Source organism: Mesocricetus auratus, unplaced genomic scaffold, assembly GCF_017639785.1.
Source record: "Mesocricetus auratus isolate SY011 unplaced genomic scaffold, BCM_Maur_2.0 Super-Scaffold_100676, whole genome shotgun sequence".
Taxonomy (NCBI): Eukaryota; Metazoa; Chordata; class Mammalia; order Rodentia; family Cricetidae; genus Mesocricetus; species Mesocricetus auratus.
This window is the reverse complement of record NW_024429266.1, coordinates 41821137-41842368: the sequence shown is the minus strand read 5'-3', so window position 1 is coordinate 41842368 and position 21232 is coordinate 41821137. Positions and strand designations below refer to the sequence as shown.

The window sequence follows — 21232 nt, the reverse complement described above, 5'->3', positions numbered from 1 at the left end:
CCTGCACTGATAGTCTCCTCCCATCGCACTGTAAAAATGTACACATGGGTTCCTGGATCCTCTTTCTGTAATTTCCAGGGCTTGTATTCTAAAGACTTTTCCTTGGTTTACTTCCACGTTCTTCTCATTACACAAGGTCACTCTTCCAGAGACAGCTCATATTCTAAAGCCACCAAATCTCAATTGTGCACCGTACTATTTCTTGTTGACTTTCATAAGCACATCACTACTCAATCCTCATTCCCTTATTGTGTGCTACGTCACCACTTTTCCTTCAAGTGGAAATACGATGTTGAGACGACATAGGTCAGTTTACTACTGATCAGCAAATCATATTGACACCACTAACTTCACTTGTTCGTACAGCTCCTCCCTCTTCCATAAAATCAGTTCAATTCAGGTGTCTATTTTTTTTCTTCCAAATGAACCAAGAGCCTCATTGATTCTTCACCAGTTTTTCTATTCATATATTTCCCCTTTCATTCTCCCAGACTCTAAGAAAATAAGGTAAAATGAAACGATGAGCATTTTAATTTCTTACTTAAAATATTTTGGCGGCTACCATTGTCTTACATATAAGATGTCCTTTGTAGTCCTTCTCATTTATCGAGGGCTGTCTGTTTGTTTTCAATTCTAAGAATTGAAACCAGAGTCTCTACAATGTTAGGCAGGAAATCTACTGTAGCCTACATCCTCAAACCTTGCTTCTTTCATTTCTGTGAACACCTTATGAACTGAATTTCACACTTAACCAATAGAAAACTCTCCATGGAGCTCATTGCACACAGCAAGCTGCCTGTGTCCACAGAGCAGTGAGTCATGCGTATATAACTTTTTTTCCTGCTCACGTTCCTCATCCATTATGAAGACATCTATCAAGTGCCCAGATATGCATTACTTTACATGCTTATTGTCCAATCATCGACCAACATCAAAGGAAACTTTTGAAGAGACTGGATTGTCAGACTCTACATACTTCTGTTACAGTTCTCTTTGACTCATTATTGCATGTTCATGTCTGTCTGTCTGTTAACTGCGGAGATGAACATGAGTCAAATAGTTTTATTCTATTCATCCTCACATTTCGGGTGTCTTTTATGAGCGTTTTCTGTAATGATCTAAGAAACATAATCATGTGGCACAAGCACACTCACAAACATCTCCGTGTATATAAGCCCAGCAAAGTTAAATATATAAAATTTTGAAAGTAGCACATCTGAGAAGTGCAACATTTTCAAAATTAGAAAATGAATATTCATGAAAAATGTATATAACTCCCATAAGCTCTGATTCATGTTTAGATTGTTTTATCTGAAAAAAAAAGACTTTTCAACTTTTGCATTTCTTGCCAACACCTGAAGCGAGAAAAAAGGGTATGATGATTAGTGTTGAAATATCTGCATATGATATACAGCACTAGTTATCTCCTGACACCTCACGTTTCCTCACATGAGGAAATTAGGATCCAAGGATCTTTCTGAGGGTGGGACTCTAATTCTAAACATTTTGCGTGAATGATAGGAGAGTGAGAAGAGGTTCCTTTACATTGCCCCACATGTCTTTGTGCCTATTAAAGCAAAGAAATATTTAGATTAAAACAATTGTAACACTCAATTTCTCAGAGTAAATACTCATGCTAAATAACAAATGTATGTAGTTTTGAGGGTATGTATGTATCTACATATTTATGAATGTATATAAACAGAACACAATGAATTTTCCTTATTATTTATGTCTATGTAATATGAGCAAAAATATTATGTTATTATAAATTATTAATGAATATGATAGTATTCTGATTCCTATAGATTAAAATAAACCCAATACTACAATGACAAAAATAATCAAGAAATGCTTAAGGCTATAAAACATAAATTATGAATTTGATTTCTATAACAAAGTCAGGATAATTCATTACTTAACATTCACTGAAACACTGTTTAAGAAACCATGGAAGAATCATACACTGCCATGAAAACTGGTTATGATGCTTTATCTTTTGTTTCAAAGTAATAAGTGAACTCCAGAATATTATACTCTGAATATTACCACTGCTGCATAAAAGTCATAAAAACATAAAGAATATATATACTTAAAAAGAAAATGGTTATAATTGCCTTATGAAACTAAACTTTTCAACATTTACCATGATCTTCATACCTTTTCATTGTGTGTGTCTGTGATAGTGTATGTGTGTGTGTGTCTTTGTGAGTATGTATGAATGGGAGTGTATATGAGTATGTATGAAAGAGTATTTATGAGTTAGTGTGTGTGTGAATGTGTGTGTAAGAGAGAGAGACAGACAGACAGACAGACAGAGAGTATGTGTGAGTGTGGGTGTGAGAGAGAGTATTTATTTATGAGTGAGGATGTGAATGTCTGAGTGTATATGCATTTGAGAGTATTGTGTGAAAAGCAGTGTATATGTGAGAGAGATTATTTGTGAGTAAGTGTGTGTGTGTGTTTGTGTGTGTATGTGTTTGTGCGTGTCTGTATATTCAAAGAGGAAAGAACAAGAGAAACTAAGAGGTTCAGCATTTATTTCTTACCACTAATATTTCTACATAAATTAATTGTACTTATCTCAGTCCCTGAGAGATACTAAAACAATATAGCTATTTGAATGTCTTACAAAAATATAGTTTCTTTTTTATTTAAATTAGAAACAAGCTTGTTTTACATGCCAGTCCCAGTTCCCTCACCCCCCCTCCTCCTTCTCCCCTGCCACCCACCAACCTCCTATCCCATCCCCTTTCTGATCCCCAAGGAGGGTGAGGCCTTCTATGGGGGATTTTCAAAGTCTGTCATACCATTTGGGTCAGGGCCTAGGCCTTGCCCCATGTCTAGGCTGACAGCATATCCCTCTGCGTAGACTGGGCTCCCAAAGTCCATTCTTTTTTTCAATCTTTCTTTATTTTTTTATTTAAATTAGAAAGAAGCTTGCTTCATATGTCAATCTCAGCTCCCTCTCCCTCCCCTCCCCACTACACCCTCAGTACCCCATCCAATCCCCACACTGCTCCCCAGGGGAGGTAAGGCCCTACATGGGTGTCTCTAGAGTCTGTCATTTCATTCAGGGCAGGGCCTATGCCCTCCCCTATGTGTCTAGTCTAAGAGAGTATCACTCAGTGTGAGATGGGCACCCAAAGTCCATTTGTATGCCAGGGATAAATACTGATCTACTACCTGAGTCCCATAGATTGCCAAGGCCTCCTGGCTGCCATCCATGTTCAGGGGGTCTGCATCAGTCCCATGCTGGCTTCTCAGCCATAAGCTAGTGTCCATGAGTTCCCCCTTGTTCAGGTCAGCTGTTTCTATGGGCTTCCCCAGCCTGCTCTCGACCCCTTTGTTCATTTCTCCTCCCTCGATGCAACTGGATTCCAGGAGTTCAGTTCAGTGTTTACCTCTGGATGTCTGCCTCTGTTTCCATTAGTCACTGGATGAAGGTTCATGTTTGTCTTTTTGTGACTCAGTTACCTCACTCAGGATAGTTTCTTCTAGTGTCATCCATTTGCCTGAAAATTTCAAGATTCCATTGTTTTTTCTGTTGAGTAGTACTCATTGTGTAAATGTACCACATTTTTTCTACTTCAGTAGAGGCCATGTAGGTTGCTTCCAAGTTCTGTGTATTACAAATAATGCTGCTATGAACATAGTTGAACAGATGTCCATGTTGTATAAATGTGCATCTTTTGGGTATATGCCTAAGAGTGAAATTGCTGGACCTTGTGGTAGACTGAGTCCCATTTTCCTGAGGAATCTCCATACTGATTTCCAAAGTGGCTGTGTGAGTTGACACTTCCACCAGTAGTGGAGGAGTGTTCCTCTTTCTCCACATCCTCTCCAGCATAAGCTGTCATTGGTGTTTTGGATTTTAGCCATTCTGACAGGAGTGAGATGGTATCTCAGAGTTGTTTTGATTTGCATTTCCTTGATTGCTAGGGATGTTGAGCACTCTCTTGAGTGTCTATCAGCCATTTTAGACTCCTTTATTGAGAATTCTCTATTTAGTTCTGTACCCCATTTCTTAATTGGATTATTTAGTGTTTGGGAGACTTGCTTCTTGAGTTCTTTGTAAATTTTGGAAATCAGCCCTCTGTCAGATGTGAGGTTGGTGAATACTTTTTCCCATTCTGTGGGCTGCTGTTTTGTCCTGTTGGCTCTGTCCTTTGCCTTACAGAAGCTTCTCAGTTTCAGGAGGTACCATTTATTAATTGTCGATCTCAGTATCTGTGCAACTGGTGTTATGCTCAGGATGCTGTCTCCTGTACCAATTTGTTCAAGGACTTAAATTTTGTGCATGATGGATCTGTCTGCAGTCTTTTACATGCCAGCATGCAGTTATGCCAGCACCATTTGTTGAAGATGCTTTCTTTTTTTCTATTGTATAATTTTAGCTTCTTTGTTAAAAATCAGGTGTTTGTATGTGTATGGGTTAATATCAGGGTTCAATTTCATTCCATTGATCTACTTGTCCATTTTTGTACTAATACCAAGCTGTTTTAGGACTATAGCTCTATAATAGAGCTTGAAGTCAGGGAGGGTGATGCCTCCAGAAGTTCCTATATAGAAAAACAAAAGACCCAGGACAACCAAAACAACCATGTACAACAAACAATAGTTTTTTAATGGGAGTTGAAAAGCTTAGTTCAAGCTCCAACAGATTGCATGTCCAGCAATGGCCTGCTTTTTTATTTATAGATGCTTATTTCTGGTTATTTCATTGTAAGGACACTAATCTGAACCACTATGGAGTCCTTAGGATCCAATGAATCATACTGAAATTTGGGATTTTGTAACAGGGATTTTAGAATGAGAAAACATTCAGTCCTCAGTTTAGTTCTAAATACATAGTGAAAATGGATTGGATAAGGGATTCTTGTTCCAGTGGCTTGTGCTATCTCTATCTCTGTTTGTTTGTGTGTTTTATGTTTTTTTTTGCTTATTTATTTACTTAATTTTAAATAGTATTTCACAATAGAGAGAAACTCACAACTGGCTAAAACAGTAAACTTTTGCTCAGAACCTCCTAAATTTAAAGCACTGAGGAGAAAATGCTGTCCAGCTCTGTAAGATGCGTGGATAAACAGTATCAGAAGTAATTTGTTTTTACCTACTTCTGTCATCTTACCTCCACCTATTCTCATAATCTCTTGAGATTCCTCTTTAAGGACTAGACTGGAGAAATGGCTCAGTCATTAAAGGCTAGGCACACAACCAAAAATATAAGGACTGTTATCCATTAAAGACCCCCACAGCTGCCTGGCCAGTCAATGATCTGCTGATGGTTACTGTCATGGTAAGGCACAGCCAGAATGATCCTGTGGTTGGTGAAGTGGATTTCTACTATTACTTAGGCTAGGCTGAAAGTTGCAGTGTCATCCATGTTTCATCTTCATTGACATCTCCCAACAGCCCTACATGTCCTAGCCATAGGCAGGGTCAGCAAGTCTAAAGAAAGACACTGCAGAAGCTTCTGCCTGCTGAGTCCAGGAACATGGGTCAGCAGCCCATAGGCAGGACTTCCACTCCTAGCAACTAAGTGATTGTTCCCTCTTGCCATGAGCCACCAACCACAGGCTATTTGTGTTTTATTTTGCTATCAAGTTTAACATTAAAAAACTATTCACCACTGCATTATATTTTTATAGTTACATATTTACTAATGCTTCTATTTAATTTTTTAAATCATTTTATGTGGAATTAGATACTCTCAAATGCATGAGAAACTAAAATTTCTATTATCCTCTTACTGCCAAAGGTGACATGGGAAATGCTTGGAAGAGCTGAAAAAAAATGGTTTTAAAAGCATGTGCTTTCTATGATAATTTTGGTTCCTGCAGTTGACCTGGAGCTCTATTCTCAATAATCTGTCTAATGTTTGAGTGCATTAATGTTAAGCCATTAAACTGAGAGAAAAAATCGCTAAGAATGATAACTCCCAAATCAGACTTGACCTACTACACCTCAGTGAATTTTGTAACCTGCTCTTTCCTCATTCTGGTATAACCTCAGATGCCCCACTTCATTTAATCCGTTAAAACTTAATTAAAAGCAGTAGGAAAAGCCAAAAATAATGAAGATTAAAATTCCTTTTATAGTCTATAATGTAGTGAATACCCGCTTGAGAGAGCCTGGAAAATATTGGCTCCAATGTGAATATGCCTCATGAACATTTACTTACTCTCAGCTATTTTTTGCAGAGGGCAAGCATGCTATCTGTTGTTTCACTGTGCTAGAAATACCAGTATCAAGTATCAGAAATACTGTGTATCAGACAGACAATGTTCGTTCACCCACCTCACTCCCCTCCACAGTCGTATTTAAGCTCGATCAATTGACTGTATTGGGCTGTCAGTTACATAATTGTGCAATGCGGCTTTCACAGAATAATGCAGGCCTTGCAGTCATGCAGCCAAGACTAGAGAACTTGACTGTCAGTGAATTGAAAGGCAGATTAACCTTGAAGAAAATTATGATGCAGGAATGGGGAACTGAGGATATAGATCAGTGATAGAACTCGTACTCAGCATGTATGAGGTTCTGGATCCCATCTACACTATAGCTAAAACCAAAACAACAGAATGGTTTATTTGTAAAGTAACTGGAACTTGAGTTGAGAGGCAGGTATTTATAAAAGCTGATGCATAGGAAGTGCTACAGTAATCTATACATAACATGCATTCAACAAACATTTTTCTTGAATCAATAGCAGAATGTTTGAGTAAATGAGTGGGAAAAGTATTATTGCAGGCAGAAAAATAAATCAAAACAATCTGAAAGAGAATCCATCACTTCTATCATTTTCATTGGTAATATAGTATGGTTTAATAACTTCTTTAGCTATTAATGGGTATATTGAGATATACCTATAAGATATGTAATGATATATATTTGATTAAATTAACTGATGTTTTTCTGAAATGAAATACAGTTGTAAACTATTGTGGTTTGACCCACAGAACTAATTTGGGAGTGTTTGTTTTTGAGATAGGGTCTGACTAAGTATCCCTAACTGGACTAGTTATACTAGGCTGACTTAGAACTCTGAAAGATCCACCTGCATCTGAGTGTTGGGAATAATGGAACTTCACCACACCCAGCCCACATAGGGAAAATGTTTTAACAATCATGTGGTTTGTGGAAGTTTGTAAATTGAAGACTGGATGAATTAGAGATTCACACTATTCAACAAAGAATTAAATGTGTTGACCCAGGGCATGTCTTGTACTTTCTTCACAAGTAAGTAAAACACCTCCCTCCTGTCCTTTCCCTGATGTTTGTGTCATTGCATCAATCAACCCACCCATCATGGAACTCGGGGTTTATTTGCTTGCATATAATATTTGCTGCATTAGTTTATCTTTAGTCAATTCTCGTTTAATTTTATGCTTAATAAATGTAGTTTGCTTTGAAAGATAAATATATGTTATATTATTACTCATCTCCCTCAAAGTCACATCAATCCTAGGAGCCTTGTCAGACTGGAGTCCACATACCTCCGTCATTCCTGCAGATGACACATTCTCACATTGACACAGCGCTCTCTATATTGTATCAATCACCATGTGTAGATCCCAACTCTCTTCCATCTACACTCCTGTATGTCATATATCCCCTTTCCTTTCCTGTTGCATTTCTTCTTCTCTATCATGGTCTACTTTCTGCTTTCATGCCCAACAAACACATTTATACACACACACACACACACACACACATTCATATATACAAATTTTTAAATTGAGTTTATGATGTGTATGTGACTAAACAATACATCCTCATGAATGGACTCTACAACAAGACTCATTAAGACTTTCAGCAGGTTCCACTTTTATTTCTATTTGGGGAATGAAGAGTGAGACACAGGTGGGTTAAGAACCCTTTTAGAATCCCAATACATGTGATTAACAGGATTATGAAACTAAGCACCTAGTTAAGTACTAACATTCTTGACACACATTACTTACTACAGTCTTGTTTTTCTGCATACTAGTCTGGGTACTACAGTGATTCCTGTAGAATTAGCTTAACAAATATTTTTTGTCTATTAGCAAATTATGCTCCTACAGGGCTTTATAATTATTCCTGTAGAATTGGCTAATAACAAATATTTTCTGACACTGATAATGAGATGCCAGAATATCCCACAGAGTTGTGGCTGAAAGAGAAAAAAGCATCTTGAAGCAACAGAAATAAAAAAATAAGTAGATAAATAAATAAATACTTTGAAGGTCATCATCTTGTTAACTACCTGATAAAAGTTAGCATCATATTTACTGGCAACAAACATGGTTTCTACCATGAATTAGTCGCCTGTGTTTGGAAAACAGTTAAAAGTAATATTATATAGGCACACAGACAGTTGGGGTGTCATGAGAAAACATAATGAATCATAATATATGGCCTAGGGTAGAGAAAAAAAGACCTCCTTTTAAGAACAGAGTATTTAGACTCACTCAAGGGAAATATCAAGCTTCCATATTAATGTGACTTAATGCAGAGTGAGCTTCCCAGGCATAAAGAAATAAAAGATCATTCTTTGTTTGGGAAGTCAGCACTTGTAAAAGATTGCTTCTGTCAAACGTGTGAGTGGCAAAGAATCAAAACGAGACAACGGTTCCAACCATCTGTTAAAATTTAAAAGAATACCTTACTATCACAGGCTTACATTTGGATCCCTGTCTCTTGAACGACAAGATTCAACCAAAAAGTTTCCATCCAAAGGATGCTGTAATATATATATATATACTTTGAGTCACATGGAGATCCTAAAGTAGCAATGTGAAAGTATGTCATCTGTTCAGTCACAGAATATCAGAAGCACATTGAGCAAATATTAAGATTCACAACCAGACATCCAGACAGAAGGGGATTGTATGAGAGTACAACTCAAAGATGTTGCAAAACATGTTTAATTGCCAGAAAGTTTGGGTAGAAAAAGTCATAACATTTGTTGGGATTGTAAGCTATAAATCAGGCATATGCTATAAATCAGGCATATGTGAATCTCCTTCAATGGAAGCCAAGATACATAGATTCTCTAATATGCCTTACTTCTCCAGTCAAAACAATAACCTTCCCTTTGTAAGCATCTGCGTCCATGGGACATTGTTAAGCACTGATGAACCTAAACCAAAACATCTTTTTTTTTATCTTTAATTTTCTTTTCTTTTCTTTATTTATTTTTCAGTTTAAATTTAGATAAGAAACAAGGTTGCTTCACAAGTCAGTTCCAGGTTCCTCTCCCTTTCCCTCCCCTCCTCCCGTGCCCTCCCCCAACCCCCCCATTATCCCCTCATTTCCCCAGGGAGGGTGAGGCCCTCCATGGGGGTGTCCATAGTCTGTCATTTCATATAGGGCAGGGCCTAGACCCTTCCCCAAGAGTTCAGGGTGAGAGTGCACCTCACATTGTTGGATGGGAGTCCAAAGTCCATGTGTATACACGGGAAGGGTACTGATCTGCTGCCCAAGGCTCAATAGATTACCTAGGCCTCCTCACTGACACTCACATTCAGGGGGTCTTGATCGGTCCCATGCTGGCCAGGCTGATGCCTGGGATTCAAGAGTTAACCTTTGTCAGGTCAGCTGTTTCTGGGGGTTAAACCAGCCCAGTCTTAATCCCTTTGGTCATCAATCCTCCCTCTTTGTTACTGGCTTTCTTGAGTTCAGCTCAGTACTTAACCAAGGGAGTCTGCCTCTTCTTCGATCAGCCACTAAATGAAGTTTCTGTTTCCCAGACTCTCTCTGGCCATGGGATTGTAGGCTGGCACTCCCCAGATCTATGTCTAAAATCCACATATGAGAGAGTACATGCCATGTTTCTCTTTTTGTGACTGGGTTACCTCACTCAGGATGGTTTCTTCTAGTGTCATCCATTTGCCTGCGAATCTCAGGATTCCATTGTTTTTTTTCTGCTGAATAGTACTCCATTGTGTAAATGTACCACATTTTCTCTATCCACTCTTCAGTTGAGGGGCATCTAGGTTGCTTCCAAGTTCTGGCTGTTACAAATAATGCTGCTATGAACATAGTGGAATAGACATCTTTGTTGTATGAATGGGCATCTTTTGGATATATGCCTAAGAGTGGAGTTGCTGGGTCTTGTGGTAGGTTTATTCCCTTTTTTCTGAGGAATCTCCATATTGATTTCCAAAGTGGCTGAACCAGTTGGCACTCCCACCAGCAATGGAGGAGTGTCCCCCTTTCATCACATCCTCTCCAGTATAAATTGTAGTTGGTGTTTTTGATTTTAGCCATTCTGACAGGAGTGAGATGGTATCTCAGAGTTGTTTTGATTTGCATTTCCCGGATGGCTAGGGATGTTGAGCACTTTCTCAAGTGCCTCTCAGCCATTTTGGACTCCTCTATTGAAAACTCTCTCTTTAGTTCTGCAGCCCACTTTTTAATTGGGTCCTTTGGTGTTTTGGAGACTTGCTTCTTGAGTTCTTTGTAAAGTTTGGAGATCAACCCTCTGTCAGATGTGGGATTAGTGAATACTTTTTCCCATTCTGTGGGCTGCCTTTTTGTCTTGCTGACTGTGTCCTTTGCCTTACAGAAGTTTCTCACTTTCAGGAGGTCCCATTTACATCTTTTTAACCTAAAGTCAACATCTCCATTTGAATTCTGTCTTGATATTATGTAAGGTAAGGGTTTTGAGAAATGTATAATAGTATGCATTTACTCTTATGCTACCATACAGACTGTGCTTTGTGTCCCTCAGCCGAATTCTATTCTACTTAATCTTACCCTTTCCCCAAAAATATCTGACACGGATTAACCTATTTTATGTCCTTATAGTTCTGCCTCTTTCTGAGTGTCAATCACACACTATGTGGCCCTTTTCAGTTTGATGTCTTTTATGTAAAATATTATGCACTAAAATTGCCACTGTGTCAATTTCTGTCAGAGCTATCCATTGCACTAAGTAATAGTCTACTGTCTATATGTAACACACATTACTTACCCCACTCACATGTACAGATATTTGTTTTGCTTCCAAATTTTGACAATAATATATACATTACTGTAAACTTCTCTGTGCAGATGTTTTAAAACACAAGCCTTAAAACATTGTGTGTGATTGAAATCTAGAATGTTAAGAATGAACTAAAGTATTTCTAACGTGGCTGTACCATTGTGTTGACATCATTAACAAATTGAGATCTGATTTCTAGGTATTCACTGCATGATTTTCTTCACAACATCCTGGATTATGTCACCTAAATGGGTGTGTTGTGGTATCTTATTGTTTTAGAGCATTTTCCCTGATGGCATATTATATGCAATAGTTTTCCACATTTTCATTAATTTACAAAGTAGTGAGGACTAAAATAAACCCTTATAAATACACATTCACGCACACACACACACACACGCACACACACTTCTGAATGCAATGAAAAGAAAATATAATGTAATGACTGAAATTGTTATTTCAAGCATATCACGCCAGACAGCTAAACACCCACTAACCTGCTTGCAAAAGAGTGAATTCGGACACAAACATTGTTCTTTACAAAAATGAACTCAATGCAAAACTCCTCTAAGATAACACAAAAACAATCTAAACAATCTAAATATGTCATGACTGGCAATTACAATGAAAAATAATTGAAATGATGATTCTCAACAAAACTAATTCTTTTCTGTGAAAAAGTCACTCTTAAAGACAAGTAACATAAGCAACAAAACAGGAGAAACATTTGCTAAATATAATTATCATAAAAGACCTATAAAACATATGTAAAATCCGTTAAAATTCAAGAAATTAAAGAAGTATTTGTTTTCTTTTCTTTCTTTCCTTTCCTCATTTATTTTTGTTGTTGTTGTTGTTGAGATGGGATTCCACTATGTAGATTTAACCCCTGGTAGGCTGAATCTTACCAGGATGGCTTTGAACTCTACTCCTTGAGTATTGGATTTGTGGGGGGGGGGATGAGAGAGAGAGAGAGACTCCACCTAGCTAAAAATATAATTTAAAAAAATCAAAAGATATCTTTAAAAATAAGCTTAGGTATACACTCAGGCATATACAGGAGGACTCATGTCATCTTCTTGTACCACCATGGCTACTGCCATGTACACCAGCTAGAGCACTGTCCTTTCAGCAAGAATGCTGTGGATATATCCCTTATGCAGTATGACCATTGTGACCCATAGTTGTCTGTGGGGGTAACTTGTCCTCCATCCACTGAGACCATGCTGTGGATATTTCATTTCAAACAGTTCTGTATTGACTGCTGGCAAAAGTGCTGGAGCTTATCTTTTCTTCATTCGTAGAAGGACCTGAGGAACTCTCCTGTAACCCTAACTGCAAGTCCTGTTTGGGAAAGTATAGAAGAAACCATACCTTACTGAAACAAGCTATTTGAGATGGTTCTTGTTTCTGAACCTTCTACTGTCCTGTCACTAAGGAAGCTTAATCAGTCTAGTCCACTAAAATTCTCCAGTGTATCAGAGGTGATGAAAGATTCCTAACTGCCTGTAGCCCAGGCTCCAAAACAGAAGAGAGACACTTTGGCTTCAGCAGGTGATGCTCTTTCCAATCCCAGCCCTTGTGCTTCAAGAGGATGCTACAAAGATAACAATTGGCCTAACATTGATAAAGGAAAACCCCCTTCTGTATTGTCAGCTCTAGTTGAGGGCTTAGAAGACTGTGTGAGCCAGACTGTGCCCATCATTCTGCAGGCTACTTCAGTCAAGAATGCTGTGGTTCAGCTACCAGTGCACACTCCAACATAGGGAAAGCAGTCACGGACAATACCACAAAATGGCTGAGAAGTTGGCACAGTGTCATAGAGCAGAGGGTGCACTGAAGGAACAAAGAAGAAAGGTAGTAATGAAGCTAAAACGGACTTAGAGAAGGTGAAAAGTGTAAACCTAATGTAATTGGCCCAGATGGGGTATTGGGGTACTTCACAACATTATAGTTGTTCTGGATAATGTGGTCAGAAAGATCCAGACTGCTCAGTAGGAGGATATGATCCTGTCTCAGCATCGTGAATCTGTGGTCAAGCAAGGGACAGATTTAGAAATGAGCTGAACAACATCACTTCAGGTGTCACTCACTCCTAGAAGGAAATGGATATTTATGACCTAGTCTTAGATGTTCTGACTGCTCATGCCTTATGGTAGCATCAACCAGCTTCACAGAGTGCTAGTGCAGCAGAGAGCCACAGAGAAACAGCACATTGAGCTAGCCTTGGAAAGGCAAAAGCTAGAAGGACAGCAGGCCTTTGTTTCTTCAGAGGCAAAGACATTGAAGCAGCACACAGATGAAACACAGGCTGAGCAGGACAGAAAGTAGTATAAGCTAGAGATGCCATGGAGAGTGAAATGTTTACCCAGCTTCACTGACAGGCAGATGCCCACACCGATCATTTATGAGATGTCCTCAAGTTGCAGTAATGGGAGCTGAAGTGTGAATTTGAGCAGGGCCTGTCTGAGAAACTCTCTGAGCAAGAATTAAAGTTTCGTTGTCACAGACAAGAATGAGTTGACAATTTCAGTCTGGACTTGAGCAGTGTTTATGCCGGGCTGAGGACAGTCTGTTCAGATTCATGCAGTTGCTGAAGAAACTGCTAGAAAAGCCCATTAGCTCCAACATTGATTAGAGGCATTAAAGCACAGCATGAAAAACCTCATCTGCAGAAACACCTACTACTCCATTGGGGAATATAGTTGAGGCAACTGTTCTGATAATGAATTTGCCAGGTTTTAACTGCAGACACCACCCCAGAGATCCTGACACTAGGGATAGACATTAAGAAGACCCTAAAAACCCATTTCTATGCTGCTCAAAATTAGCCTGAAAGGTAGCAATGATTGATGAAACCAGAAATAACCTGTGTCAAGTCTTCCTCTCCTACTGTATGTACTCCCTACTTCAGTTCCCACCTGAGCAAATAAAACCAATGCAAAGCTCCACCCTGAAGATAGAAACACATTTAACTTTCTCTCATATGCATTGAATGTAATCACCTGGAGCAGGCAGCTAAGTTTGTCAATCAGTTATAAGAGGAGTCCAGAAGAGTGGCAGAGGCCTGGTTTAAGGAGGTCCAAAGGACCCTAGAAACAAAACAGCTATTGAAGATCCTGGCTTCATATGACAGTGCTGTGAGAATAGGAACCACTTAAGTTCAGCAAGAGTAAGGCCTGGGAAGAGTTCTGTGCTGTCATCTTTCCTATGAAAGGAAGCAGGCATTGGTATATTCAGCGTTTGCAACAAGGGTCCCAGATTTGTTTTCAGCTGAGCAGGCTTAAAGTATTGTGTTAGATGCTAACACCTGTCACATTTACTTTCCTTACACCACTACAATGCCACTGAACTCCAGGAGGCTTTATTTGCAACCTGGGTAACACTTCCTATTTTTCAGATTTTACTGATCAGGATTGTGAGCCTCTGAGAATAATGTTTTGATACCTACTATTGATTTTGCCCTCGGAGCGAACTGAATAAAGCAACACAATGAAGATAAGTTAATTCCAAGTTTTACAAACATATGTATTTTAGGATGAGTATATTGCCCTACATCCTCCCGCTATTTTCCCTTCCTTGCCATTCCCCTCTTTAGTCTTCTGCATCCCTTAGTAGCTTTCCTTCTACTCCCATTGCTTCTACTTTTCATGTGACTTCATGTGTCTGTAAATCTTGGAACCACAAATGAGAGAAAACACAAAGTTTGTCTTCCTGAGACCACCCTGATTCACTTAACATGATCTGAAAAGACTGACTTTAGTGTCCTTATTAAGGCAAGACAGAGATGAGCTGACAAGGACATAGAGAAGGTAATTTGAATCTGAGCTGCAAAAAGGTTGAAAGGTACTGGAATAAAAAAGTGAATTATTATGGCCACATTAAGATGTTAAAGAGACAAGGAAGGATCCTTCTAGAGGTCTTCTGTAGCAAGCCTAGTCTTGTGACACATTTTTTTTTTCTTTTAGTGATACTATCCTTCTGCTTTGGGCTGTCAGAAGTGTGTTTACATCAAATCTCTTCTGAAATTTATTTATGTGTAGACTTATTTATTTGTTTGTTTGTTTAATGTGAATGGGGATTATACCTGTGCTACAGGTATATATCAGAAGACGAATTTCATAACTTAATTCTTTCCCCTTCCAGCTTGTTTTGAGGAAGAATCTCTTTCTCACTTCTCTTTTATAACACAATTTTTAATTGACTCTTTGGGAATTTCACATCATGCAACTCAATGCCTCTCATTCTCCAGTCCCTCCAGATTTGTTCTCCATCCAAAAGAAAAAAGATTGGAAAAAAAAGCAGAAACCAGCTTTGCTCCTCTGGTTTACCTGCCTCTCCATCACATATTCATTTGTCTTAGTGGCTGTGAGACCTACGGTGTATCCCCTTTTGCCCAAACAGCTTTAGTTTCAAAATGTTCATTACAATGAGTAGCTGGTCTGGTTCAAGGCCTCTGGCTTCTTCTATACCATTAATACTATACCTTCACCAAAACTCCTCTAATATATCTTGCTGTTGTCCATGGAGATCCTGAGGCACTGGTTTCACAGCACCAGTCTCTTCACACACTCCAGCAGGTCATAGATGGAGTAGACATTTTTTTGAGCCAACTGAAATCCCTGGATGTGGACCAGGGTTCCAACTGAGTTCGACAGCTGGTCCTCTCCCAGGAAACTCCTCTCAGGAACGTGTTAGGGCCAGCTCTCCTGGGTCCATGTCACCACTGAAGCCTCCTTACTGCAACCTACCAGGGACAGGGTCAACTTCATCAAGGGGCGGGACCAGTTCTCAGGGCCATGGAGGGGCACAGGGGCTAACATGGGCACCACAGCCCTCAACATGGCTTTAGGCAGCAGACCGCAAGCATCTACGTGGCTTTTGGTGGTCATACAGGCCACAAACATCAACACAAACCCAGGTGTGGCCCTCAGTAGCAGCACAGGCCAAGACACCATGTGGCCTCATGTGGCCGTGAAGACCTCTCACATCAGGCTGCTTCTCACTGCTTTGGAGTCTCCAGTTCTTCCTCTCTTCACAGGACATGAGCTGCTCTGCTTCTCTTTCTCTCCCATTCTCCACCAGACACTTGGTATTGTAGTGGTGCACAGTGGCAGGCAAGCCTCTTTTTCACTACTTTTGTTGTGTCTTATGAGCCTATGCTGTGTGGATTTCCCTAGGAGGCTTGCTCTTTTTTGGGGGAGGGGGGCAACAGAGGAGGAGGAGGAGGAGGAATTGATCTGGTGGAGGAGGAAGTTGCCAGGAGAGAACTAGAAAGAGTAAAGAGCAGAGGGAGGGAAAAATGCCATGGGGATATGATGTATGAGAAAAGAAAAACAGTTTAAAAATGAATAAATCATAAAAAATAGAAACAAATACATGTTTATTATTTGAAAATTTTGCATATATACACAAAAAATTTGATCTAGTCTACCCCCACACTCCTCCAAACTTTTCCCAGATATTATCATGTCTCTCTCCCAACCTGGTCCATCACTTTTTTTAAACCTACTTAGTCTAATCAGTGTTTCCAATATGTGCACGGGTACAGGTCCATCTCCTGGATTGTGGACAACCTAGCAGATGTCTTATACCTGAAAAAAACTGACTCTTCCTCTTCCAGAAGTTATCATCTAGGATCCTCCTCTTCCAGGGTGGAACCATTCATGAGCTGTTCCTCTATGATGAAATTTATGACTTAACTTAGTGAAAGCAACCACAGCCACTGTGAGGTCATATGTTTGTTACCCTTGCTTTGTCCCCAAAACACTGATTTTCAGCAATCCTCCAAACTTCTGACTCTTATCTTTCTGTCCTGTCACTTTTGCAGTCTCTGAGCCTTTGGGGTAGTGAGTATTATCCAGATGTCCCAGTTAGTGTATAATGTTGTACAGTCACTTCTCTGCAATTCACCACTGCCTCCTCCAAAACTAAGTTTTTCTGATGAGAGGTCAAAGCATCACTAATCCATTGGTATAAAGACACATAATTAGACAGCAGTTTCATACTATGTCCATTTAACAAAATGATGGAAATTGTCTAATTTCTAAGACCAATTACCTCTACAGGTTCTTGGCAGCTTATCTGTTTTATTCTGTGGAGTAGGTCAAAATCCAGTCATAAAGCCATTGGTTACCTTGGTAACATCTATTCTATTGTACATATCTTTACAGGTCAGTCACTGTAGTGTGTAGGGTTCACAGCTGGCCAATAAGTTTCTCTTACAACATCCTGCGGAAACTTTCATAGCTATAGATACTAATTGGTAGTTAGTAGTTCCCTTCTGTATACCAGCTTGATTTCTCCATGACATTTACTCAAGTATGTGGTATTACTATCAAGCACTGGAAAGTAATCAAGATCAGTGATAGTGTTCTGTGTTGTTTTGGTAGACCTGTGGAACCTCTGCTCCTGACCAAGAACTGTAAGGGAGGTTTCACGTACCTGGCACTAGGCTTTATATTTGGTAACCTGTGACATCTATAAAAGGCACTCTCTGCATGTCTTTCTCTATGTGTCTCTCTTTCTCTGTCTGCCCCCCTCTGTGCATACATATATGTTTATATGTGTTTGCGTGTCTGGGTATGTGTGTCCTCTCTCCAGCTCCCTTATTAATGTAAAAGTCAGGGAATAGACATACTTGCCATGATTTCCAGTTTTTAATGTGAGTTCCAGGGATCAAAGTCAAGTCAGTGTCAAACTCTGTTATTCCCTGAGACACCTTCCTTTATTGGGGAATTTATCTTTGACTTTCTATGAAACCTCCTGGTTTGTAGTCATTTTCTACAACAGCAGTAGAAAACAAATACTCATAAGGCTTAAACACAATTTTCATGTTCTTCTTTTTTGTCATTCATTATGTATATCTAATTGTTTTTGTAAAGTCTGTTGCAGGAGGTTGTAATATGAAATTCATCTCTGTACCCTCAGTCTGCAGTATTCCAAGAGAAAAGAAGAAAGAAGAAAGCTAAGGGAGGGCATACTTCACCCAGAAAAACCAACACATTAAAAATAAAACAACAAAATCAGTATGCATTTCTTAAACAAATAAAAGTTTTATTTTATTTTAAAGTTGGTGTTTTAATGTGACTGAAATGATTTGTTACCACGATTTTATTCACTGTGTCATAAATGTATAACTTTCCCCAGATTTGCTTATATTTTTGGTCATATACTGTGACAGCTTGGAAGGCAGTTATGACAGATCTGTGTGACAGGGTCCTGATATTTAACACATAGTTTTATTTCTTCAACACGTGTTTACTGGAATTCTTTTGGTTAAATATATTCATGTCACCACTTCTGTTCAAAAAAGAGAGCAGATGTGGAAAATGCCAGTCCTTGCCTGAGTCAGGAATATTTCCAAGGGCCCTTCTCCTGACACTCACTCTTGCAATCACATTTTGGAGGCTATGGGAGCAGAAGCGCTCTGCAGCATGGTACAGTGCCAATGAACCTGAAGGTGGGGTTGACTCACCATGAAGGCCTGTAATGTGAGATAGTCAAATTCTGGTGTAAAACTATCAAGACTTCTATGGAATTTATTGCCATGTGTTTTAGCTTCTTATGGCAAGTGCATAGAATCACTTCTTATTCCTATGTTTCTATAATACTAGAATTCAAATAAAGTACTTAACCTACCTAAAATTAATTTTGATATCTCAGTAATTTTTCTGAAAGAATTCAAACTTTAGAATAATCTATTCCATTAGTCCACTTTGGAATTGAACACAATTAGAAATAAAGAGACAAAATTGATCATTTAGACAGAAGTACATAAGCTGGTGGAGTAACATGTGACTACAATCATGGCAGTTGGGAAGCAGGGCTGGGAGGACTAAACATTCAGAATTTTTCTCAGCTACTTAATAAATTCAAGACCAGAATGTATTATAGATCCTGTCTCAAAAAAAACAAAGAAAAATTTAAAATATAGTAGTACAATTTCATATGCCATTTATATGTACCACTTCCTTTTTCTCTGTAAATGTAGATTTTTTTGTTTAAAATACTTTTATTAATTCTGAGGATTCCATACAATGTGTCTTTGATCATTTTCATTCCTGCTGCACCCCAAGTCCTGCCCAATCTCTGGCCTCTTTTTAATTTGGATACAAAGAGGCCAGTTGGTCAAAGCCAGGAATTTATTTTTTCTTTAATTATTTCCATTGTTTTTTCTTTTTTGGTAATGACAATGATATCTTATTTGCCCCCTTCTTCTGAGCCTTCCCATGATGCAGCTTCTCCCACTCCAATTCATACCCTCTTTTACTTCGCTTCCCCTTGCCAATCTGTTTTCCCTTTCCACATTAGCATGCATATTGATGGTGACCTTACTTAGTTCTTGCTTAGTACATTATATTGCATGGGGATTTTGGGTGAAAAGTTGAGGACAATTTTAGCAGACACAATCACAGAAGTTACACACGCCTCTAATCCTTCCCATCTTTCTTTTTCCTTTTCTGTGATGTTCCCTGAACCTTACTTACAGGAGTTGTGTTGTAGACATACCCATTAAAACTGGGTGCCCTAAAGCCAGTTGTTCCTGTAGGTATAAAAGTAAGTATTTCGAATCCAGTTAGGAATTGTGCTAGTTTAATAAGTGTTTTAGTAGGTTCTTCTCTAAAATCCAATTCATTAGCCCTGGTCAGTGGTCATATTTCTAGTAGCAGGCACGATTTCCCTCCTGTTGAGCAAACCTAAGTTCAAACAGACAGCTTTTGGTTATCACCAAGAAATGAGAGCCATTATTGCAACATTGAGTATATATTGTCATAGTGTCCTGCATGTCATTATAATCCAGAGGTGTCATATCTTGGGAGAACTGATGTCTACTTCTCTCTGTCTCTCTATCTCTCTCTCTGTCTGTCTCTCTCTCTCCCTCTCTCTCTCTCTCTCTCTCTCTCTCTCACACACACACACACACACACACATACACATACACACACACAGTAGTTTGCATAGTACTGTATAGTATGCCATAAACTAGTCCTCAGAGAGAAGGATTTCTGGTCAGGTCACTCTTGGATTTTCCAAGTCTTGTGTCCTAAGTGTATAGTGTCTTCAGCAATGGCTGCTTACTTTTAACTTCTATGAGACAACCAATAGCAATCACAATAGACTACATTGTTTGCAGAGTCTCTCAGACTCTTGGGAGGGGGTGATAGGCTTATACGTGTCATATGTACTTTTATGTGAATAAAAATGTTCCTTGGAACAGACATCTTTTATTTGTAATTGCCAGAACGTGGAAGCAACCTAGATGTCCCTTACCTGAAGAGTGGATAGAGAAAATGTGGTACATCTACACAATGGAGTACTATTCAGCAGAAAAAAATAATGGAATCATGAGATTCGCAGGCAAATGGATGACACTAGAAGAAACCATCCTGAGTGAGGTAACCCAGTCACAAAAAGAGAAACATGGCATGTACTCTCTCATATATGGATTTTAGACATAGATCTGGGGAGTGCTAGCCTACAATCCTATGGCCAGAGAGTCTGGGAAACAGAAACTTTATTTAGTGGCTGATCGAAGAAGAGGCAGACTCCCTTGGTTAAGTACTGAGCTGAACTCAAGAAAGCCAGTAACAAAGAGGACTGATGATCAAAGGGATTAAGACTGGGCTGGTCTAACCCCCAGAAACAGCTGACCAGACAAAGGTTAACTCTTGAATCCCAGGCATTAGACTGGGAAGCCAGCATGGGACTGATCAAGACCCCCTGAATCTGGGTGTCAGTGAAGAGGCCTAGGGATTCTATTGAGCCTTGGGCAGCAGATCAGTACCCATCCCAAGTATACACATGGACTTTGGACTCCCATAGAACAATGTGAGGTGCACTCTCACCCTGAACTCTTGGGGAAGGGTCTAGGCCCTGCCCTATATGAAATAACACACTATGGACACCCCCATGGAGGGCCTCACCCTCCCTGGAGAAATGAGGGGATAACGGGGGGGGGGAGGGCATGGGAGGAAGGGAGGGAATGGGAGAGGGACCTGGAACTGACTTGTGAAGCAATCTTGATTCTTATCTAAATTTAAACTGGAAAATAAAATTAAAAAAAAATCAAAAAAATGTTCCTTGGGGCCTTTTCAAATTCCCCTGATGTTATATTTTCATCCTTCCCAACCTTATGTACTGACCTCTGTCATAGTCACTGTTCTATTGCAGTGTAGGGGCACCACAATCAAGGCCACTCTGATAAATTAAGCATTTAATTAGAGTTCTGGTTACAGTTTTGGAGGCTTAGTTCAT

General features: G+C 39.2%; 1 pseudogene; it reads left to right on the top strand.

Annotated features, from left to right (window-relative positions):
* The window catches only part of LOC101832193, a 63529-nt pseudogene extending 49378 nt beyond the window's left edge, over window positions 1-14151 (top strand).
* The last annotated feature ends 7081 nt before the right edge of the window (window positions 14152-21232 follow it).